The sequence below is a fragment of the Cervus elaphus genome, chromosome 19, assembly GCF_910594005.1.
Source record: "Cervus elaphus chromosome 19, mCerEla1.1, whole genome shotgun sequence".
Taxonomy (NCBI): domain Eukaryota; kingdom Metazoa; phylum Chordata; class Mammalia; order Artiodactyla; family Cervidae; genus Cervus; species Cervus elaphus.
Genome location: NC_057833.1, coordinates 114,693,988 through 114,708,315, shown reverse-complemented (window position 1 = coordinate 114,708,315; position 14,328 = coordinate 114,693,988).

Here is a 14,328-nt window from a genome sequence, read left to right as displayed (position 1 = left end):
GTGAAAAATACAAGGAGCCTGAAAAGGTGTGAAAAATACGAGGAGCCAGAAAAGGTGTGAAAAATATGAGGACCCTGAAAAGGTGTGAAAAATACGAGGAGCCTGAAAAGGTGTGAAAAAATACGAGGAGCCTGAAAAGGTGTGAAAAATACGGGGAGCCTGAAAAGGAATGAAAAATAAGAGGAGCCTGAAAAGGCCTGAAAAATACGAGGAGCCTGAAAAGGTGTGAAATATATGAGGAGCCTGAAAAGGCCTGAAAAATACGAGGAACCTGAAAAGGTGTGAAAAATACGAGGAGCCTGAAAAGGCCTGAAATATATAAGGGGCCTGAAGAGGTGTTAAAAATACGAGGAGCCTGAAGAGGTGTGAAACATACGAGGAGCCTGAAAAGGTGTGAAACATACGAGGAGCCTGAAAAGGTGTGAAAGATATGAGGAGCCTGAAAAGGTGTGAAAAATACGAGGAGCCTGAAAAGGTGTGAAAAATACGAGGAGCCTGAAAAGGCCTGAAATATACGAGGAGCCTGAAAAGGCCTGAAACATACAAGGAGCCTGAAAATGCCTGAAAAATATGAGGGGCCTGAAGAGGTGTGAAAAATACGAGGAGCCTGAAAAGGTGTGAAAAATACGAGGAGCCTGAAAAGGTGTGAAAAATACGAGGAGCCTGAAAAGGCTTGAAAAATACGAGGAGCCTGACAAAGCCTGAAATATACGAGGACCCTGAAAAGGTGTGAAAAATACGAGGAGCCTGAAAAGGTGCGAAAAATACGATGAGCCTGAAAAGGTGTGAAAAATACGAGGAGCCTGAAAAGGCCTGAAAAATACGAGGAGCCTGAAAAGGCCTGAAAAATACGAGGAGCCTGAAAAGGTGTGAAAAATACGAGGAGCCTGAAATGGTGTGAAAAATACGAGAAGCCTGAAAAGGCTTGAAAAATACGAGGAGCCTGACAAAGCCTGAAAAATACGAGGAGCCTGAAAAGGTGTGAAAAATACGAGGACCCTGAAAAGGTGTGAAAAATACGACGACCCTGACAAGGTGTGAAAAATACGAGGGGCCTGAAAAGGCGTGAAAAATACGAGGAGCCTGAAAAGGCCTGAAAAATACGAGGAGCCTGAAAAGGCCTGAAAAATACGAGGAGCCTGAAAAGGTGTGAAAAACACGAGGAGCCTGAAAAGGCCTGAAAAATACGAGGAGCCTGAAAATGCCTGAAAAATACGAGGAGCCTGAAAAGGCCTGAAAAAATCGAGGAGCCTGAAAAGGCCTGAAAAATATGAGGAGCCTGAGAAGGCCTGAAAAATACGAGGAGCCGGAAAAGGTGTGAAAAATACGAGGAGCCTGAAAAGGTGTGAAAAATACGAGGAGCCTGAAAAGGTGGGAAAAATACGAGGAGCCTGAAAAGACTTGAAAAATACGAGGAGCCTGAAAAGCCCTGAAAAATACGAGGAGCCTGAAAAGGTGTGAAAAATACGAGGAGCCTGAAAAGGTGTGAAAAATACGAGGAGCCTGAAAAGGCTTGAAAAATATGAGGAGCCTTAAAAGGTGTGAAAAATAGGAGGAGCCTTAAAAGGTGTGAAATATACGAGGAGCCTGAAAAGGCCTGAAAAATACGAGGAGCCTGAAAAGGCCTGAAAAATACGATGAGCCTGAAAAGGTGTGAAAAATACTAGGAGCCTGAAAAGGCCTGAAAAATATGAGGAGACTGAGAAGGCCTGAAAAATACGAGGAGCCTGAAAAGGTGTGAAAAATACGAGGAGCCTGAAAAGGTGTGAAAAATACGAGGAGCCTGAAAAGGCCTGAAAAATACGAAGAGCTTGAAAAGGTCTGAAAAATACGAGGAGCCTGAAAAGGCCTGAAAAATACGAGGAGCCTGAAAAGGCCTGAAAAATATGAGGACTCTGAAAAGGTGTGAAAAATACGAGGAGCCTGAAAAGGTGTGAAAAATACGTGGAGCCTGAAAAGGCCAGAAAAATACGAGGAGCCTGAAAAGGTGTGAAAAATACGAGGAGCCTGAAAAGGTGTGAAAAATACGAGGAGCCTGAAAAGGTGTGAAAAATACGAGGAGCCTGAAAAGGTGTGAAAAATACGAGGAGCCTGAAAAGACCTGAAAAATACGAGGAGCCTGAGAAGGCCTGAAAAATACGAGGAGCCTGAAAAGGCCTGAAAAATACGAGGAGTCTGAAAAGGCCTGAAAAATACGAGGAGTCTGAAAAGGTGTGAAAAATACGAGGAGCCTGAAAAGGCCTGAAAAATACGAGGAGCCTGAAAAGGCCTGAAAAATATGAGGACCCTGAAAAGGTGTGAAAAATACGAGGAGCCTGAAAAGGCCTGAAAAATACGAGGAGCCTGAAAAGGCCTGAAAAATACGAGGAGCCTGAAAAGGCCTGAAAAATACGAGGAGTCTGAAAAGGTGTGAAAAATTCGAGGAGCCTGAAAAGGTGTGAAAAATACGAGGAGCCTGAAAAGGGCTGAAAAATACGAGGAGCCTGAAAAGGCCTGAAAAATATGAGGACTCTGAAAAGGTGTGAAAAATACGAGGAGCCTGAAAAAGCCTGAAAAATACGAGGAGCCTGAAAAGGCCTGAAAAATACGAGGAGCCTGAAAAGGTGTGAAAAATACGAGGAGCCTGAAAAGGTGTGAAAAATACGAGGAGCCAGAAAAGGTGTGAAAAATATGAGGACCCTGAAAAGGTGTGAAAAATACGAGGAGCCTGAAAAGGTGTGAAAAAATACGAGGAGCCTGAAAAGGTGTGAAAAAAACGAGGAGCCTGAAAAGGTGTGAAATATACGAGGAGCCTGAAAAGGAATGAAAAATAAGAGGAGCCTGAAAAGGCCTGAAAAATACGAGGAGCCTGAAAAGGTGTGAAATATACGAGGAGCCTGAAAAGGCCTGAAAAATACGAGGAACCTGAAAAGGTGTGAAAAATACGAGGAGCCTGAAAAGGCCTGAAATATATGAGGGGCCTGAAGAGGTGTTAAAAATACGAGGAGCCTGAAGAGGTGTGAAACATACGAGGAGCCTGAAAAGGTGTGAAACATACGAGGAGCCTGAAAAGGTGTGAAAGATATGAGGAGCCTGAAAAGGTGTGAAAAATACGAGGAGCCTGAAAAGGTGTGAAAAATACGAGGAGCCTGAAAAAGCCTGAAATATACGAGGAGCCTGAAAAGGCCTGAAACATACAAGGAGCCTGAAAATGCCTGAAAAATATGAGGGGCCTGAAGAGGTGTGAAAAATACGAGGAGGCTGAAAAGGTGTGAAAAATACGAGGAGCCTGAAAAGGTGTGAAAAATACGAGGAGCCTGAAAAGGCTTGAAAAATACGAGGAGCCTGACAAAGCCTGAAATATACGAGGACCCTGAAAAGGTGTGAAAAATACGAGGAGCCTGAAAAGGTGCGAAAAATACGAGGAGCCTGAAAAGGTGTGAAAAATACGAGGAGCCTGAAAAGGCCTGAAAAATACGAGGAGCCTGAAAAGGTGTGAAAAATACGAGGAGCCTGAAAAGGCCTGAAAAATACGAGGAGCCAGAAAAGGTGTGAAAAATACGAGGAGCCTGAAAAGGTGTGAAAAATACGATGAGCCTGAAAAGGTGTGAAAAATACGAGGAGCCTGAAAAGGCCTGAAAAATACGAGGAGCCTGAAAAGGCCTGAAAAATACGAGGAGCCTGAAAAGGTGTGAAAAATACGAGGAGCCTGAAATGGTGTGAAAAATACGAGGAGCCTGAAAAGGCTTGAAAAATACGAGGAGCCTGAAAAGGCCTGAAAAATACGAGGAGCCTGAAAAGGTGTGAAAAATACGAGGACCCTGAAAAGGTGTGAAAAATACGACGACCCTGAAAAGGTGTGAAAAATACGAGGAGTCTGAAAAGGCGTGAAAAATACGAGGAGCCTGAGAAAGCCTGAAATATACGAGGACCCTGAAAAGGCCTGAAATATACGAGGAGCCTGAAAAGGCCTGAAACATACAAGGAGCCTGAAAATGCCTGAAAAATATGAGGGGCCTGAAGAGGTGTGAAAAATACGAGGAGCCTGAAAAGGCCTGAAAAATACGAGGAGCCTGAAAAGGCCTGAAAAATACGAGGAGCCTGAAAAGGCCTGAAAAATACGAGGAGCCAGAAAAGGTGTGAAAAACACGAGGAGCCTGAAAAGGCCTGAAAAATACGAGGAGCCTGAAAATGCCTGAAAAATACGAGGAGCCTGAAAAGGCCTGAAAAATACGAGGAGCCTGAAAAGGCCTGAAAAATATGAGGAGCCGGAGAAGGCCTGAAAAATACGAGGAGCCGGAAAAGGTGTGAAAAATACGAGGAGCCTGAAAAGGTGTGAAAAATACGAGGAGCCTGAAAAGGTGGGAAAAATACGAGGAGCCTGAAAAGACTTGAAAAATACGAGGAGCCTGAAAAGCCCTGAAAAATACGAGGAGCCTGAAAAGGTGTGAAAAATACGAGGAGCCTGAAAAGGTGTGAAAAATACGAGGAGCCTGAAAAGGCTTGAAAAATATGAGGAGCCTTAAAAGGTGTGAAAAATAGGAGGAGCCTTAAAAGGTGTGAAATATACGAGGAGCCTGAAAAGGCCTGAAAAATACGAGGAGCCTGAAAAGGCCTGAAATATACGAGGAGCCTGAAAAGGTGTGAAAAATACTAGGAGCCTGAAAAGGCCTGAAAAATATGAGGAGCCTGAGAAGGCCTGAAAAATACGAGGAACCTGAAAAGGTGTGAAAAATACGAGGAGCCTGAAAAGGCCTGAAATATATGAGGGGCCTGAAGAGGTGTTAAAAATACGAGGATCCTGAAGAGGTGTGAAAAATACGAGGAGCCTGAAAAGGTGTGAAACATACGAGGAGCCTGAAAAGGTGTGAAAGATATGAGGAGCCTGAAAAGGTGTGAAAAATACGAGGAGCCTGAAAAGGTGTGAAAAATACGAGGAGCCTGAAAAGGCCTGAAATATACGAGGAGCCTGAAAAGGCCTGAAACATACAAGGAGCCTGAAAATGCCTGAAAAATATGAGGGGCCTGAAGAGGTGTGAAAAATACGAGGAGCCTGAAAAGGTGTGAAAAATACGAGGAGCCTGAAAAGGTGTGAAAAATACGAGGAGCCTGAAAAGGCTTGAAAAATACGAGGAGCCTGACAAAGCCTGAAATATACGAGGACCCTGAAAAGTTGTGAAAAATACGAGGAGCCTGAAAAGGTGCGAAAAATACGAGGAGCCTGAAAAGGTGTGAAAAATATGAGGAGCCTGAAAAGGCCTGAAAAATACGAGGAGCCTGAAAAGGTGTGAAATATACGAGGAGCCTGAAAAGGTGAGAAAAATATGAGGGGCCTGAAGAGGTGTGAAACATACGAGGAGCCTGAAAAGGTGTGAAACATACGAGGAGCCTGAAAAGGTGTGAAAGATATGAGGAGCCTGAAAAGGTGTGAAAAATACGAGGAGCCTGGAAAGGTGTGAAAAATACGAGGAGCCTGAAAAGGCCTGAAATATACGAGGAGCCTGAAAAGGCCTGAAACATACAAGGAGCCTGAAAATGCCTGAAAAATATGAGGGGCCTGAAGAGGTGTGAAAAATACGAGGAGCCTGAAAAGGTGTGAAAAATACGAGGAGCCTGAAAAGGTGTGAAAAATACGAGGAGCCTGAAAAGGCTTGAAAAATACGAGGAGCCTGACAAAGCCTGAAATATACGAGGACCCTGAAAAGGTGTGAAAAATACGAGGAGCCTGAAAAGGTGTGAAAAATACGAGGAGCCTGAAAAGGTGTGAAAAATACGAGGAGCCTGAAAAGGCCTGAAAAATACGAGGAGCCTGAAAAGGTGTGAAATATACGAGGAGCCTGAAAAGGTGTGAAAAATATGAGGGGCCTGAAGAGGTGTGAAAAATAGGAGGAGCCTGAAAAGGTGTGAAAAATACGATGAGCCTGAAAAGGTGTGAAAAATACGAGAAGCCTGAAAAGGCCTGAAAAATACGAGGAGCCTGAAAAGGCCTGAAAAATACGAGGAGCCTGAAAAGGTGTGAAAAATACGAGGAGCCTGAAATGGTGTGAAAAATACGAGGAGCCTGAAAAGGCTTGAAAAATACGAGGAGCCTGACAAAGCCTGAAAAATACGAGGAGCCTGAAAAGGTGTGAAAAATACGAGGACCCTGAAAAGGTGTGAAAAATACGACGACCCTGAAAAGGTGTGAAAAATACGAGGAGTCTGAAAAGGCGTGAAAAATACGAGGAGCCTGAGAAAGCCTGAAATATACGAGGACCCTGAAAAGGCCTGAAATATACGAGGAGCCTGAAAAGGCCTGAAACATACAAGGAGCCTGAAAATGCCTGAAAAATATGAGGGGCCTGAAGAGGTGTGAAAAATACGAGGAGCCTGAAAAGGCCTGAAAAATACGAGGAGCCTGAAAAGGCCTGAAAAATACGAGGAGCCTGAAAAGGCCTGAAAAATACGAGGAGCCAGAAAAGGTGTGAAAAACACGAGGAGCCTGAAAAGGCCTGAAAAATACGAGGAGCCTGAAAAGGCCTGAAAAATACGAGGAGCCTGAAAAGGCCTGAAAAATACGAGGAGCCAGAAAAGGTGTGAAAAACACGAGGAGCCTGAAAAGGCCTGAAAAATACGAGGAGCCTGAAAATGCCTGAAAAATACGAGGAGCCTGAAAAGGCCTGAAAAATACGAGGAGCCTGAAAAGGCCTGAAAAATATGAGGAGCCTGAGAAGGCCTGAAAAATACGAGGAGCCGGAAAAGGTGTGAAAAATACGAGGAGCCTGAAAAGGTGTGAAAAATACGAGGAGCCTGAAAAGGTGGGAAAAATACGAGGAGCCTGAAAAGACTTGAAAAATACGAGGAGCCTGAAAAGCCCTGAAAAATACGAGGAGCCTGAAAAGGTGTGAAAAATACGAGGAGCCTGAAAAGGTGTGAAAAATACGAGGAGCCTGAAAAGGCTTGAAAAATATGAGGAGCCTTAAAAGGTGTGAAAAATAGGAGGAGCCTTAAAAGGTGTGAAATATACGAGGAGCCTGAAAAGGCCTGAAAAATACGAGGAGCCTGAAAAGGCCTGAAATATACGAGGAGCCTGAAAAGGTGTGAAAAATACGAGGAGCCTGAAAAGGCCTGAAAAATATGAGGAGCCTGAGAAGGCCTGAAAAATACGAGGAGCCTGAAAAGGTGTGAAAAATACGAGGAGCCTGAAAAGGTGTCAAAAATACGAGGAGCCTGAAAAGGCCTGAAAAATACGAGGAGCCTGAAAAGGCCTGAAAAATACGAGGAGCCTGAAAAGGCCTGAAAAATACGAGGAGCCTGAAAAGGCCTGAAAAATATGAGGACTCTGAAAAGGTGTGAAAAATACGAGGAGCCTGAAAAGGCCTGAAAAATACGAGGAGCCTGAAAAGGCCTGAAAAATACGAGGAGCCTGAAAAGGTGTGAAAAATCGAGGAGCCTGAAAAGGTGTGAAAAATACGAGGAGCCTGACAAAGCCTGAAAAATACGAGGACCCTGAAAAGGTGTGAAAAATACGAGGAGCCTGAAAAGGTGTGAAAAATACGAGGAGCCTGAAAAGGTGTGAAATATACGAGGAGCCTGAAAAGGCCTGAAAAATACGAGGAACCTGAAAAGGTGTGAAAAATACGAGGAGCCTGAAAAGGCCTGAAATATATGAGGGGCCTGAAGAGGTGTTAAAAATACGAGGAGCCTGAAGAGGTGTGAAAAATACGAGGAGCCTGAAAAGGTGTGAAACATACGAGGAGCCTGAAAAGGCTTGAAAAATATGAGGAGCCTGAAAAGGTGTGAAAAATACGAGGAGCCTGAAAAGGCCTGAAAAATACGAGGAGCCTGAAAAGGTGTGAAAAATACGAGGAGCCTGAAAAGACCTGAAATATACGAAGAGCCTGAAAAGCTGTGAAAAATACGAGGAGCCTGAAAAGGCGTGAAAAATACGAGGAGCCTGAAAAGGCCTGAAAAATACGAGGAGCCTGAAAAGGCCTGAAAAATACGAGAAGCCTGAAAAGACCTGAAAAATACGAGGAGCCTGAAAAGGCCTGAAAAATACGAGGAGCCTGAAAAGGCCTGAAAAACACGAGGAGCCTGAAAAGGTGTGAAAAATACGAGGAGCCTGAAAACGTGTGAAAAATACGAGGAGCCTGAAAATGTGTGAAAAATACGAGGAGCCTGACAAAGCCTGAAAAATACGAGGAGCCTGAAAAGGCCTGAAAAATACGAGGAGCCTGAAAAGGCCTGAAAAATACGAGGAGCCTGAAAAGGTGTGAAAAATACGAGGAGCCTGAAAAGGTGTGAAAAATACGAGGAGCCTGAAAACGTGTGAAAAATACGAGGAGCCTGAAAAGGTGTGAAAAATACGAGGAGCCTGACAAAGCCTGAAAAATACGAGGAGCCTGAAAAGGCCTGAAAAATACGAGGAGCCTGAAAAGGCCTGAAAAATACGAGGAGCCTGAAGAGGCCTGAAAAATATGAGGAGCCTGAAAAGTTGTTAAAAATACGAGGAGCCTGAAAAGGTGTGAAAAATACGAGGAGCCTGAAAAGGTGTGAAAAATACGAGGAGCCTGAAAAGGCCTGAAAAATACGAGGAGCCTGAAAAGGCATGAAATATACGAGGAGCTTGAAAAGGTGTGAAAAATACGAGGAGCCTGAAAAGGTGTGAAAAAAACGAGGAGCCTGAAAAGGCCTGAAAAATACGAGGAGCCTGAAAAGGCCTGAAAAATATGAGGAGCCTGAAAAGTTGTTAAAAATACGAGGAGTCTGAAAAGGCCTGAAAAATACGAGGAGCCTGAAAAGGCCTGAAAAATATGAGGAGCCTGAAAAGTTGTTAAAAATACGAGGAGTCTGAAAAGGTGTGAAAAATACGAGGAGCCTGAAAAGGTGTGAAAAATACGAGGAGCCTGAAAATGTGTGAGAAATACGAGGAGCCTGACAAAGCCTGAAAAATACGAGGAGCCTGAAAAGGTGTGAAAAATACGAGGAGCCTGAAAAGGTGTGAAAAATACGAGGAGCCTGAAAATGTGTGAGAAATACGAGGAGCCTGACAAAGCCTGAAAAATACGAGGAGCCTGAAAATGTGTGAAAAATACGAGGAGCCTGACAAAGCCTGAAATATACGAGGAGCCTGAAAAGGCCTGAAAAATACGAGGAGCCTGAAAAGGCCTGAAAAATACGAGGAGCCTGAAAAGGCCTGAAAAATACGAGGAGCCTGAAAAGGCCTAAAAAATACGAGAAGCCTGAAAAGGCCTGAAAAATACGAGGAGCCTGAAAAGGCCTGAAAAATACGAGGAGCCTGAAGAGGCCTGAAAAATATGAGGAGCTGAAAAGTTGTTAAAAATACGAGGAGTCTGAAAAGGTGTGAAAAATACGAGGAGCCTGAAAAGGTGTGAAAAATACGAGGAGCCTGAAAAGGTGTGAAAAATACGAGGAGCCTGAAAACGTGTGAAAAATACGAGGAGCCTGAAAAGGTGTGAAAAATACGAGGAGCCTGAAGAGGTGTGAAAAATACGAGGAGCCTGAAAAGGCCTGAAAAATACGAGGAGCCTGAAAAGGCTTGAAAAATTCGAGGAGCCTGAAAACATGTGAAAAATACGAGGAGCCTGAAAAGGTGTGAAAAATACGAGGAGCCTGAAAATGTGTGAAAAATACGAGGAGCCTGACAAAGCCTGAAATATACGAGGAGCCTGAAAAGGCCTGAAAAATACGAGGAGCCTGAAAAGGCCTGAAAAATACGAGGAGCCTGAAAAGGCCTGAAAAATACGAGGAGCCTGAAAAGGCCTGAAAAATACGAGGAGCCTGAAAAGGCCTGAAAAATACGAGGAGCCTGAAAAGGCCTGAAAAATACGAGGAGCCTGAACAGGCCTGGAAAATATGAGGAGCTGAAAAGTTGTTAAAAATACGAGGAGTCTGAAAAGGTGTGAAAAATACGAGGAGCCTGAAAAGGTGTGAAAAATACGAGGAGCCTGAAAAGGTGTGAAAAATACGAGGAGCCTGAAAAGCCCTGAAAAATACGAGGAGCCTGAAAAGGCCTGAAAAATACGAGGAGCCTGAAAAGGCCTGAAAAATACGAGGAGCCTGAAAAGGCCTGAAAAATACGAGGAGCCTGAAAAGGTGTGAAAAATACGAGGAGCCTGAAAAGGTGTGAAAAATACGAGGAGCCTGAAAAGGTGTGAAAAATACGAGGAGTCTGAAAAGGTGTTAAAAATGCGAGGAGCCTGTAAAGGCCTGAAAAATACGAGGAGCCTGAAAAGGTGTGAAAAATACGAGGAGCCTGAAAAGGTGTGAAAAATACGAGGAGCCTGAAAAGGTGTGAAAAATACGAGGAGCCTGAAAAGGTGTGAAAAATACGAGGAGCCTGAAAAGGCCTGAAAAATACGAGGAGCCTGAAAAGGCTTGAAAAATTCGAGGAGCCTGAAAACGTGTGAAAAATACGAGGAGCCTGAAAAGGCCTGAAAAATACGAGGAGCCTGAAAAGGCCTGAAAAATACGAGGAGCCTGAAAAGGCCTGAAAAATACGAGAAGCCTGAAAAGGCCTGAAAAATACGAGGAGCCTGAAAAGGCCTGAAAAATACGAGGAGCCTGAAGAGGCCTGAAAAATATGAGGAGCTGAAAAGTTGTTAAAAATACGAGGAGTCTGAAAAGGTGTGAAAAATACGAGGAGCCTGAAAAGGTGTGAAAAATAAGAGGAGCCTGAAAAGGTGTGAAAAATACGAGGAGCCTGAAAAGCCCTGAAAAATACGAGGAGCCTGAAAAGGCCTGAAAAATACGAGGAGCCTGAAAAGGCCTGAAAAATACGAGGAGCCTGAAATGGCCTGAAAAATACGAGGAGCCTGAAAAGGTGTGAAAAATACGAGGAGCCTGAAAAGGTGTGAAAAATACGAGGAGCCTGAAAAGGTGTGAAAAATACGAGGAGTCTGAAAAGGTGTTAAAAATGCGAGGAGCCTGTAAAGGCCTGAAAAATACGAGGAGCCTGAAAAGGTGTGAAAAATACGAGGAGCCTGAAAAGGTGTGAAAAATACGAGGAGCCTGAAAAGGTGTGAAAAATACGAGGAATCTGAAAAGGCCTGAAAAATACGAGGAGCCTGAAAAGGCCTGAAAAATACGAGGAGCCTGAAAAGGCTTGAAAAATTCGAGGAGCCTGAAAACGTGTGAAAAATACGAGGAGACTGAAAAGGTGTGAAAAATACGAGGAGCCTGAAAAGGCCTGAAAAATACGAGGAGCCTGAAAAGGCCTGAAAAATACGAGGAGCCTGAAAAGGTGTGAAAAATACGAGGAGCCTGAAAAGGTGTGAAAAATACGAGGAGCCTGAAAAGGTGTGAAAAATACGAGGAGCCTGAAAAGGTGTGAAAAATACGAGGAGTCTGAAAAGGCCTGAAAAATACGAGGAGCCTGAAAAGGCCTAAAAATACGAGGAGCCTGAAATGGTGTGAAAAATACGAGGAGCCTGAAAAGGTGTGAAAAATACGAGGAGCCTGAAAAGGTGTGAAAAATACGAGGAGCCTGAAAAGGCCTGAAAAATACGAGGGGCCTGAAAAGGCCTGAAAAATACGAGGAGCCTGAAGGTGTGAAAAATATGAGGAGCCTGAAAAGGCCTGAAGAATAAGAGGAGCCTGAGAAGGCCTGAAAAATACGTGGATCCTGAAAAGGCCTGAAAAATACGAGGAGCTTGAAAAGGCGTGAAAAATACGAGGAGCCTGAAAAGGCCTGAAAAATACGAGGAGCTTGAAAAGGCGTGAAATATACGAGGAGCCTGAAAAGGTGTGAAAAATATGAGGAGCCTGAAAAGGTGTGAAATATACGAGGAGCCTGAAAAGGTGTGAAAAATACGAGGAGCCTGAAAAGGTGTGAAAAATACGAGGAGCCTGAAAAGGCCTGAAAAATACGAGGAGCCTGAAAAGGTGTGAAAAATACGAGGAGCCTGAAAAGGTGTGAAAAATATGAGGAGCCTGAAAAGGTGTGAAATATACGAGGAGCCTGAAAAGGTGTGAAAAATACGAGGAGCCTGAAAAGGTGTGAAAAATACGAGGAGCCTGAAAAGGCCTGAAATACACGAGGAGCCTGAAAAGGTGTGAAAAATACGAGGAGCCTGAAAAGGTGTGAAAAATACGAGGAGCCTGAAAAGGCCTGAAACATGCAAGGAGCCTGAAAATGCCTGAAAAATATGAGGAGCCTGAAGAGGTGTGAAAAATACGAGGAGCCTGAAAAGGCCTGAAAAATACGAGGAGCCTGAAAAGGCCTGAAAAATACGAGAAGCCTGAAATGGCCTGAAAAATACGAGGAGCCTGAAAAGGCCTGAAAAATACGAGGAGCCTGAAAAGGTGTGAAAAATACGAGGAGCCTGAAAAGGTGTTAAAAATACGAGGAGCCTGAAAAGGCCTGAAAAACACGAGGAGCCTGAAAAGGCCTGAAAAATACGAGGAGCCTGAAGAGGTGTGAAAAATACGAGGAGCCTGAAAAGGTGTGAAAAATACGAGGAGCCTGAAAAGGTGTGAAATATACGAGGAGCCTGAAAAGGTGTGAAAAATACGAGGAGCCTGAAAAGGTGTGAAAAATACGAGGAGCCTGAAAAGGTGTGAAAAATACGAGGAGCCTGAAAAGGCTTGAAAAATTCGAGGAGACTGAAAAGGCCTGAAAAATACGAGGAGCCTGAAAAGGCCTGGAAAATACGAGGGCCTGAAACGGAGTTAAAAATACGAGGAGCCTGAAAAGGTGTGAAAAATACGAGGAGCCTGAAAAGGTGTGAAAAATACGAGGAGCCTGAAAAGGCCTGAAATACACGAGGAGCTTGAAAAGGTGTGAAAAATACGAGGAGCCTGAAAAGGCCTGAAAAATATGAGGACCCTGAAAAGGTGTGAAAAATACGAGGAGCCTGAAACAGTGAAAAATACGAGGAGCCTGAAACAGTGAAAAATACGAGGAGCCTGAAAAGGTGTGAAAAAAACGAGGAGCCTGAAAAGGCCTGAAAAATACGAGGAGCCTGAAAAGGCGTGAAAAATACGAGGAGCCTGAAAAGGTGTGAAAAATACGAGGAGCCTGAAAAGGCCTGAAAAATACGAGGAGCCTGAAAAGACCTGAAAAATACGAGGAGCCTGAAAAGGTGTGAAAAATACGAGGAGCCTGAAGTGGTGTGAAAAATATGAGGAGCCTGTAACGGTGTGAAAAATACGAGAAGTCTGAAAAGGCCTGACAAATACGAGGAGCTTGAAAAGGTGTGAGAAATATGAGGAGCCTGAAAAAGTGTGAAAAATACGAGGAGCCTGAAAAAGCCTGAAAAATACGAGGAGCCTGAAAAGGTGTGAAAAATACGAGGAGCCTGAAAAGGTGTGAAAAATACGAGGAGCCTGAAAAGGTGTGAAAAATACGAGGATCCTGAAAAGGTGTGAAAAATAGGAGGAGCCTGAAAAAGTGTGAAAAATACGAGGAGCCTGAAAAGGTGTGAAAAATACGAGGAGCCTGAAAAGGTGTGAAAAATACGAGGAGCCTGAAAAGGCCTGAAAAATACGAGGAGCCTGAAAAGGCCTGAAAAATACGAGGATCCTGAAAAGGCCTGAAAAATACGAGGAGCATGAAATGGCCTGAAGAATACGAGGAGCCTGAAAAGGTGTGAAAAATACGAGGAGCCTGAAAAGGTGTGAAAAATACGAGGAGCCTGAAAAGGTGTGAAAAATACGAGGAGCCTGAAAAGGTGTTAAAAATACGAGGAGCCTGAAAAGGCCTGAAAAATACGAGGAGCCTGAAAAGGCCTGAAAAATACGAGGAGCCTGAAGGTGTGAAAAATACGAGGAGCCTGAAAAGGCCTGAAAAATACGAGGAGCCTGAAAAGGCCTGAAAAATACGGGGAGCCTGAAAAGGCCTGAAAAATACGAGGAGCCTGAAAAGGCCTGAAAAATACGAGGAGCCTGAAAAGGCCTGAAAAATACGAGGAGCCTGAAAAGGTGTGAAAAATACGAGGAGCCTGAAAGGGTGTGAAAAATACGAGGAGCCTGTAAAGGCCTGAAAAATACGAGGAGTCTGAAAAGGTGTTAAAAATGCGAGGAGCCTGAAAAGGCCTCAAAAATACGAGGAACCTGAAAAGGCCTGAAAAATACGAGAAGCCTGAAAAGGTGTGAAAAATACGAGGAGCCTAAAAAGTGTGAAAATTACGAGGAGCCTGAAAAGGTGTGAAAAATACGAGGAGCCTGAAAAGGTGTTAAAAATACGAGGAGCCTGAAAAGGCCTGAAAAACACGAGGAGCCTGAAAAGGCCTGAAAAATACGAGGAGCCTGAAGAGGTGTGAAAAATACGAGGAGCCTGAAAAGGTGTGAAAAATACGAGGAGCCTGAAAAGGTGTGAAATATACGAGGAGCCTGAAAAGGTGTGAA